The sequence below is a fragment of the Hylobates moloch genome, unplaced genomic scaffold, assembly GCF_009828535.3.
Source record: "Hylobates moloch isolate HMO894 unplaced genomic scaffold, HMol_V3 SCAFFOLD_4, whole genome shotgun sequence".
Taxonomy (NCBI): domain Eukaryota; kingdom Metazoa; phylum Chordata; class Mammalia; order Primates; family Hylobatidae; genus Hylobates; species Hylobates moloch.
In genome coordinates, this window is record NW_026652279.1 from 86,135,950 (window position 1) to 86,146,046 (window position 10,097).

Below are 10,097 nucleotides of genomic sequence, written 5' to 3' on the forward strand. Positions count from 1 at the left end.
TTGTAGCTGCAGACTTATGAAATGTAGTTCTTTATTAATAAGATTTGACAATCAAAATGACTTTGTGATCCATATAATAGAGAATGGATGTTGTGTTAGCAGGCGTGAAAACAACATGAATGTCCTTGTGTATCTCTATCTGGGCTCTTGGGTGACAATGAGGAGCAATATTTTGAAAGGAATTTTTTTTTTTTTTCTGAGCAGTAGGTCTTAACAATGGCTTAAAATATTCAGTAAACCATATAAACAGATGTGTTGTCATCAGGCTTTGTTGTTTCATTTCTAGAGCACAGGCAGAGTAGATTTAGTATAATTCTCAGGGGCCCTAGGATTTTCAGAATGGTAAGTGAGCATTGGCTTCAACTTAATGTTACCAGCTGCATTCGTCGTTAACAAGAGAATGAGGCTGTCCTTTGAAGCTTTGAAGCCAGATGTTGACTTCTCCTCTCTATGAAAGTCCTAGATGGCATCTTCTTCCAATAGAAGACTGTTTCATCTACATTGAAAATCTGTTGTTTAGTGCAGCTACCTTTGTCAATTATGTTAGCTAGGTCTTCTGGGTAACTTGCTGCAGCTTCTCCATCAGCAATTGCTGCTTCACCTTGAATTTTATGTTGTGAAAATGGCTTGTTTCCTTAAACTTCATAAATCAACCTCTGCTAGCTTCCAACTTTTATTTTGCAGTTTCCTTACCTCTCTTAGCCTTCATAGCATTGAGTAGAATTAGGGCCTTGCTCTGGATTAGGCTTTTGCTTAAGGAAATGTTGTGGCTGGTTTGATCTTCTATCCAGACCATTCAAACTTTCTCCATAACAGCAATAGGCTGCGTTGCTTTCTTATCATTTGTGTACTTACTGGAGTAGCACTTTTAATTTCCTTCAAGAAATTTTCCTATGCTTTCACAACTTGGCTAACTGTTTGGTTCAAAAGACCTAGCTTTTGGCCTATCTCGATTTTTGACATTGTCTCTGTCACTAAGCTTAATCATTTCTAGCTTTTGATTTAAAGTGAGAGAAGTATGGCTTTTTCGTTTACTTGAACACTTAGAGGTCATTGTCAGGTTATTAATTGGCCTAAATTCAATATTATTGTATCTCAGGGAAGAGGGGGGCCTGAGGATGGGGAAAGGTGTTGGGGCACAGCTGGTCAGTGGAGCAGTCAGAGCACACAAGACATTTTTCCATTAATTTTGCCATCTTATATGGGCATGGTTCATGGTGCCCCAAAACATTTACAATAGTAACATCAAAGGTCACCTATCACAGATTTTCACAAAATATAACAAGAATAAAAAAGTTTGAAATATTGCATGAATTACCAAAATGTAACACAGAGACATGAAGTGAGCACATGCTGTTGAAAAATGGTGGTGATAGACTTGCTAAACACAGGGTTGTCACAAACCTGCAATATAAAAAAACACAGTATCTGTCAAGTAAATCTGTCAAATGCAAGTATTGTCAAGCACAATAAAGAAGTTCAATAAAACAAGGTATGTCTGTATCTAGAGTTTTCTTTTTTGAACCCAATTGCCTTTTGGCTCTCACAATTTGAATAGAATAATTTCCTGTCTTATTTATATAGGAAATATATATATGTACACACGCACACACAGCAAAATTCTTACCTTTTCTTGTAAAGATACAATCTTCCTTCAGTTGTGATTGGATGATTACTTTTATCTCTTTATTTGCAGCAAGTGTTTTTGAAGTCCACCCTAGTGTATCACTATACATTTAACTCAACATTTTATTTTATATAAAGCAACCTTGATTAGAAAAAGAAGTTTACACAGTGGTCAAAATTTGGTGGCACACATTGGAAGCATTGGTTGTCTAGAGTGTGATCTTGGAGAAAATATTGTCTATGGTAAAGTCACATTTCTAAAAATGTAGGCTAATAATCTCCGCTGATTGAAAGAAAATCTCCAGGTGGTCTCTGCTTTACGGACTTTGTGTTTCATTGGTTGTCTTTGTAATCATACTGTAGTTGGGCTGCACATATACTCACCCAACTGAAGTGTGCAAAGAAAATGTAGTTTGGCTCCTAAAGAGTTTACTTTCTAAAACAGATCTCATCATCATCATGAGCCTTACTGAACTGCAGAGAAGGCCTTGAGTGATTTCTCAGTGTCTGGGTTTAATGAGACACTGTGTGCAGGGTGGTTGCTGTGTGTGTGGTGCATGAGTGGTTTTAACTGTGGATGTTTTGAAAACATTTGTTATTAATTCCTTTCTTTAAAGGACTGAAAAGGCAGTTGCTTGTAGATAAATGTTCAGATTTCAGAGTCCTTCCCTCTGGGTGAAGATCTTTATGATGGCTCTGCATGTTGGGCTTTGGTTTACCCTCTAGGTCCCTGCTCACCTGTGCCATGATGATGTTGCTTGTTTCCCTGGCGATTGCTGGCACCTGGGGCATCTGCTGCTGGTGAGCTCCTGGTCTCTTCTCTGGGCTCAGAGGCTCCTCCCTGTTGATGGCCCCATCTGAATTTCACAGCCTCACTGTTCTGTCTAGTGATAATGTGACTTTGCCCTTTGTGTAGCAATTCCCTCTAGGAAGATTCCTGGTCAGAGTCTTAAACATTTTATTCAACAACCAAGAGCTATGCAGGGTTTCACATGACATGGAAGACAAGCACGACTCAGGGCATTGACTCAGTCTTCTTTTTAGCTGAACTATGCTGCACAGCCTACTGACCATAGCAATCTTGTGAGGCTGCCCCTAGCAGGTGGGGGAGAGGGACAGCTGGGGATGCAGTCTCCTTTCTACAGCTACAAAGGTAGCATGGGGAAAACAATGAGAAAACTACAGAGGACCAGGCTATAAATCAGTGAAGATAGATTCTGTTCAAAGAGTCAATTTGCCTGAATCTTTGGGAAAAACACATGACTTCTGTTTTCTCCATAGATTAAGTGAAAATCAGGCCTTTTCTCCCTAACTGAGAAAGAATTATGGTTGGTGAGATTATAGCCATGAAGCACTTGTAGATCTTAACAACACTGAGTATCAGTTTACTTAACCAATAACAGCTTTTCGAACTGTTCAGTATGTGATGACCTCACTGGGATGTTGTCAGGCTGGGACGTGGAGAGACCCATGCCGAAAATTGAGGGAGAAACCCAGACACGTAGATGACTGTGCCCCTCCTTCTCATCTCTTCCTGCCCCTTTCCACATCGGCCTATTTCCTCTTCCTTTCTGACAGTGGCCTTCCTGTATCACAGGCACTCCTCTCTTGAGGTGGGACTACTCTGTTCCCTTCCTTTGTGTCATAATTTTCGATCCAATTCAAAAAGGGAAGTCACATTACTGATTATATAAGATTCAAAATCTTACTCATTTTACATTTGAAAGTGATAGTATTAACACTGTTTAATTTTAATTTATTAAAATGCTGCGCAGGGTGTCTCTGAGATTTAGGTTTTCTATAAACAGTCATCAAAGGGCTATTCTGAGAATTCATGGAAAAGTGCAGTGGACAGAGCCTAGAAGGAGGCCTGGCTCGGAGAACTTGGCTCAGTATCAGCTTGTTGCCTCTTTTGCACCCTAGGAGAGTAATGGATTTTTCCCCCCCTAGAGCATGAGTTGTTTTAATTATGGATGTTTCTAAAATGTTTGTTATTAATTCCTTTCTATAAATGACTTAAAAAGGCTGCCTCTCTTCTCTGTGCACTTAGTTAAAGGCTTTCATCCTTAATGTAGGCTCTGTAGAAGAAAATGTTTGGAAGAGGAATCATGTACAGGAGATGCCAAAAAGCTGTTGCTAGTTAAGTAAATGGATACTCAGTGTTATTAAAATCTGCAAGTGCTTCATGACTATCATCTTGCCAATCACGACAATTCTGTCTCAGGAAGAAAATGCCTGATTTTCACTTAATCTATGGAGAAAGCAGAGGGAAGTTACGTGTTTTCCCCAAAGTCCCATGCAAATTGACTCTTAGAACAGAATCTGTCTTCACCGATTTATAATCTGACCCTCATTTTTTTTTTTTTTTTTTTTAGATGGAGTCTTGCTCTGTCGCCCAGGCTGGAGTGCGGTGGCACGATCTCAGCTCACTGCAAGCTCCACCTCCCGGCTTCACACCATTCTCCTGCCTCAGCCTCCTGAGTAGCTGGAACTACAGGCACCTGCCACCATGCCTGGCTAATTTTTTATATTTTTAGTAGAGACGGGGTTTCACTGTGTTAAACAGGATGGTCTCGATCTCCTGACCTCGTGATCCGCCCACGTTGGTCTCCCAAAGTGCTGGGATTACAGGCGTGAGCCACTGTGCCCGGCCTAATCTGACCCTCTTATAGTTTGTATTTCTAGGAAGAATACTGAATTTGATCCATGCTTACATTAAATAGAAAAGTTTATTATTTTTATTATTTCAAATTTTAGGGCTGGGCAATGCTTATTTTGATTTTGATATTTAACAGAAGAGAAGAAAATCTGAACTATCAGTTGGAAGTAGCGTTAGACACAATTTCCAGGGCTTGCACCAACCTGCTTCCCCAGGCACTTGATTAAAAGCATTTCAGACTTAACACAGGCTCTACAGAAGAAAGTGATGGAAAGAAGAATCATGTACAGGAGATGGCATGAAGCTATTAGTAAAGAGTAGTTCCAGAAGAATTGAAAGTAGCCTTCCAGAGATTATAGAGTTTGTAGCCTTCCAGAGATTGTAGAGTCTGGAAGTAGGTTTCCAGAGACTGGAGAAGCAGTGAATGCATTTTGCCATCTCTTAGTTGGGAAGAATCAGTCAATGTTAGACACTAAGATTCCCTAAGTGAATTTTTTTCTATTCAGTGGGAGTAAATTGGGCTCAGAGGACAATTGTGGTGCTTTGCTAAATCTTGGAGGGAAGACTTAGAGTTAAGAATGCTTAACTCTACATTTGAAAGCAGGACACTGCATCTTGAAATAAAGACTCAGTGGGCTGGGCGCGGTGGTTCACGACTGTAATCCCAGCAGCTGAGGTGGGAGGATCACAAGGTCAAGAAATAGAGACCTTCCTGGCCAACATGGTGAAACTCCATCTCTACTGAAAATACAAAAATTTGCTGGGCGTGGTGGTAGTCCCAGCTACTTGGGAGACTGAGGTAGGAGAATCACTTGAACCCAGGAGGTGGAGGTTGCAGTGAGCTGAGATGGCACTACTGCACTGCAGCCTGGCAACAGAGTGAGACTCCATCAAAAAGAAAAAAAAAAAAAAAAGACTCAGTGTTGCTGCCTCTCCTACAGCGTGGAACAGAAATTGAGTTTCTGTGTGTCACTTTGTTAGAATAATTCAATATTTATTTAATAGTCAATCATTTGTTTATTCCTTCAGCAAACATCACACTATTAAGAATATCTAATAAGACACAAATTCTTCCTTTGAGGATGAATCTCTGTGTGTGCAAAGATTTATCTGTAAATGGGTAGATTAGGGAATGCTAAAAGAGAACATCACTGATTGGAAATCTTATAGTAATGACATTGTGTGGTTGCTACAGAGAGGTTATATAGAGAGGATTTTTGATAAATTAGAAAGAAAATCTTGGTTCAGTAGGAGCCCACCTGGTCTAAAAGAAAACACCTCTTAGTTGAAGATATTGAACCAAATAATCAGAGGATAGCATGAGTGGTCATGTGACCTAAAGTTACACTTCACTGGGGAGCTTGGAGAAAAGTGAGTAGAACATGTTCTGCAGTGACCATCCCAGTAGACCCTTGTCTCATGGAAGAACTTAGTATTAAAATATTTCTCATACTAAGCCAGTAAGTGATAAGGAAGGACACTTATTATGGAACTTTTGGGAATATCAGGTGGCTATAACTATCTAGATAATATATAATATTTATTTCATTTTTAGTCCTAGTAAAATAATTCTTCTGAGATTTCCTTAGGTTTCTGAGTGGGTTCTTAGGTCAAAAGCCAAGTATGGCATTATTGTACAACATGTACAACAAAGAATTTTATGAAGAAAAACTAAGAATGAGGACTATATAAAATTTTATAAATTCCTTATTCATTCATTCATCTATTCATTGATTCATTCATAAAATATTTATCAAGTATCTCCTACATACCAGGCATTATATCTACAATTGAAGGCGTAGCAGCAAACCCTATCTTAAGAAGTGTGCAGTGGCTAGGCACGGTGGCTCATGCCTGTAATCCCAGCACTTTGAGAGGCCCAGGCGGGTGGATCACGAGGTCAGGAGATCAAGACCATCCCTGGCTAACATGGTGAAACCCTGTCTCTACTAAAAAATACAAAAAATTAGGCTGGGCGTGGTGGCAGTCGCCTGTAGTCCCAGCTACTCAGTAGGCTGAGGCAGGAGAATGGCATGAACCTGGGAGGCAGAGCTTGCAGTGAGCTGAGATCATGCCACTGTACTCCAGCCTAGGGGACAGAGCAAGACTCCGTCTCAAAAAAAAAAAAAAGTGTTGCTTCCTCAGGCATTGAATTAGGCAGGAATGAAGAAAAAATATTATGAAACTCCTTTGTCTTAAAGTCTGTCTACTGAGGTGAGGTTTAGAAGTAGGGCCATGATATTCACAAAAGATTGTTGCTCTTTGACCTGCCCAAGCCGGCTTTATGAGAACTTACAGCCATCCCCTAAGTGTCCTGCATAACCCTGGGGATATCTTGCATCTGTTTCACATGGAATTTACAGTTTTCCCCTTCTTCTCCACAATACAGTGACAAGGTCTTCTATTTCTGCTTAAGTTAATAGTAGCAACTCTGCTGCCTTGTCACCTGCCATTGTGCTGATACCTCCAAAAACTACCCACCCTGTTCTCTTCCATCCTTTTCTTCTTATTTTGCTGAGAAACTAGAAACCTTCATAAGAGAATTCCTTCATGTTTCCAAAACCAAGTCTTCCAGTCTCTTAGCAATGTTACAATGGACAGACTCCTCCACTCCTTTTTAAGGCCAACTTCTCCACTTGAGCTCTGGATTCCATCCTCTCATAGTTTCCATTTACTCAGGGATTTGGCTCCAGGAATGATCTCTTTTTTTCTGTTTTTCTCTTCTGTGAGTATCCCTCACTTTTAGATCATTTGCATCAGTATGAAAACATAAAGCACACAGAATGCTTGGGGCCGAGCCTGTGCACAGTGAAGGCTTACTGCATGTTGGCTATTAGTGTTGTTATTACCATCATTATCATCATCATCTTCTTCAGGATCTCTTTACTAAGCTTTGTCGTAGTAAGAATCATCAGACCTTTCCTATTCAAAAGTTTACTCTAAAGATTGTCACCAGGACCAACAGTTAGGTATACAAGGATCACAAGAATGGAAAACATACTCTTAGTATTTTCTGCCTTTATGTAAAATATTTTTCAGGAAATAAATATGAAGATTGAATGAGCCACACCATAAGGTATATGTGCTTGCGTGGTGGTTAATGGGGAGAGCCCAACAGAAAAGAAATAATTTTAAGTGTTGCCTTCCATGGCAATTTATTTGGAGAAATCCTAAAACTGCAAGTGGAAAAATAGCTAAAAAAAAAATCTTAGCTCAAGAGGAAGAAAAATTTTTTTGAGTGTGAGGATAGGCACAGGACATGACTTTTCTCTTCAAGGAGTTGCTCTAAATTGTAAGAACATACAGAATTTGAAAAAATACAAGGGGATTTATTTGTGGGTTCTCGTTGTTATTTACATGGCTAGTCCTAAAAATTTATCATTCTGAAGTAATACAGTTTAAAATTAAGTATAACAGTTACTTTGATTTGAGGGTCAGATAGACTTCTGGTGCTCCTATGTTTAGAGCTTTGGAACCCATGTGGACCTGGCTAGAAGGCATGCTGAAATTATATTCAAGTACAGAGAAAAGGTATAGGCTGGGAATTCTCAGGACTGGGACTCTAAAAAATCACCCAGGAGCGAGACTGACCACTAGAGTGGATGCTTTAATTTTTGCAATACTGTGTCTACACTCCCTTCTTGTCGTAACAGCATTCCAGCTGTGCTGTGGACAATCACTCCTCTTCCACTGGATACAGTCAATAGTGGTGCTTGTCTTCCTCTGGCCAGTGGGTGAGCACATGACCTAAGCTTGTCCAATTTGATGTCTTCTCCCTGGAATTGAAGTCTTGGGGAATGCATCCAAAGTAGAGTCACCTCAGTAGTGGCCTCCTCAAGAGCTTTCTCCTTCATTTCTGCTACCTCAATGCCCAGGACAGCTCTGGTTTATGGCCTTCTGATTTTTGGAACTTTAGATTTTCTTTCAGCTCTGTGAACTACTCAACTTTTTTCCCAATGTGCTTAATTTTTCTTCCACTAAAGAAGCCCAAAATGATTTTTGTTGTAAGCAACCAAAGAATCTTAATGGACACACCCTCCCACCCTAAGTGAGAAGACAACTGGCAGTTGGCCAGTAGTAGTTGAGATGTGGATACCTTCCCCAGGAAATGTTTTCTGGGGGTTCAATTTGAGGGTGAGGTGAAATGAGAGGCAAATCTTATGATGGAATAGGACTCCATCTTGCAATGGAAGTTCTGAGGGCTGAGCCCTTTGATCCCTGGGAAGAGTGAGGATGGGAGTGGGAGAATTTGTAAGAGCTAGGCCAGTGAATTGGGATCCTGGACAAACTACTTGGGGTTAGGAGAGTGCTCCAGTCTCAAGAGAAATTGAGATTCATTCCTAAAACCAAAGCAACCAAATGGAGTGGTGGCAATAACATTACAGCTTGGGGTAGCACCTTCCTTGGGGCTCCCTCAGGCTCATCAAGTCATGGATTTAAGGAAGTAGGACCAATTCAAGAATGACCCAGCCGGGGGCAATGGAGTGCCCAGCAGTATGGTATAGAGGAGTCAGGTGGAACTGGTTTCAAAACTTATGCTCAAAATCTGGGCTCTTCCCCTGGTGATGACGAGAATTTGGGGAATTTCTTGAGGGTTGAGATAAATGTCTTCCTCTGGGATATTTTTCCTGCATTTCCCCTTTTCCATCTCCCAGTGCTATGCTGGAGACTGGGTCTTGATGCCTCTGCTCTGTGCCCTAATGGTGATCTCTGTGTTCCCTGTCACGGTGCTCGTGAACTTCATGTTACTGCATTATTCGTTTATCTCCCCAACCAGATTGTAAACTTCACACAGCAGCAGTCTTGTTTTTCTTGTTCACCTTTGTATTTTCAACATCAAGCACAGTGCCTGACACATAACAAAAATGTGTTGACTATGGAATAACTAAAAAGGAAGCAGAGGATATATAAGACAGGTGGAAGATGATCCTGCGCAAAGCAAAGCAATGAAAAGTTCTTTTTACTTCCTACTGTCTGACGTTAAGTAGTGTATTTATGAAGTGCTATCCGAGGTCAATTCTAAGTGACAACCATAAGAGGCCCCCTGGCAGTAATTATGGGACTCTAATAAGTTAAAACTTTCCTAAAGCCCGTTAAATATTTTCACATAGGGTGCTTTTTGTTATACCAGACCAATCTGTAAGAAAATGTTCAACTTTACAATGACACATTACAATTTTAATAGCACCTATTAAAGGGCTTTGCACGTAATAGTTGTTCAGCAACTATTTGTTGATGGAGCAAATATATTAAGCAAAATTGGCCACTTTTCATAAAACATTTTAAAGGCTAAGAATGTCTATTTACTATTTAATTATACAACAGCTCTTTATTGCAAAAGATTAAATGAGAATGTTTTAAAAGGAAAGAATCTTTTTTTCCTGATATAAACTTTGTGTCATAACCTATTCTTGCTCATTTAACCAATAAAGCTTGGATTTTCAACTGGATTGCAACACATGTTGTCACCTGACACATTCTTTCATAAAAAAGCTTTGATAAATCTGAACTGCACACATTAGCTGCATTAAGGTCTTAATCCTACAATGAAAGGATATGTCCATTTGCTTAGCAAAAAAGGGTCACTTTCTTCCTCTTGCTAGAAAACCTTGTAATATGTTAAAAGGTAGATTTGCCAACAGACTCCTGTCTTTATAAATCATCATAGACAGTGATTCTTTGCAAAACAAGTTTCATGTAATATTTATGTAAGCTGCACATGACCTCAGTTGAAAGCAAAGGTCAGGAAAAACAGCATCCCTATTGTTTGACAGAACACTTCTGTATTTTTGTTTGTTTTTTTTTTTTTTTT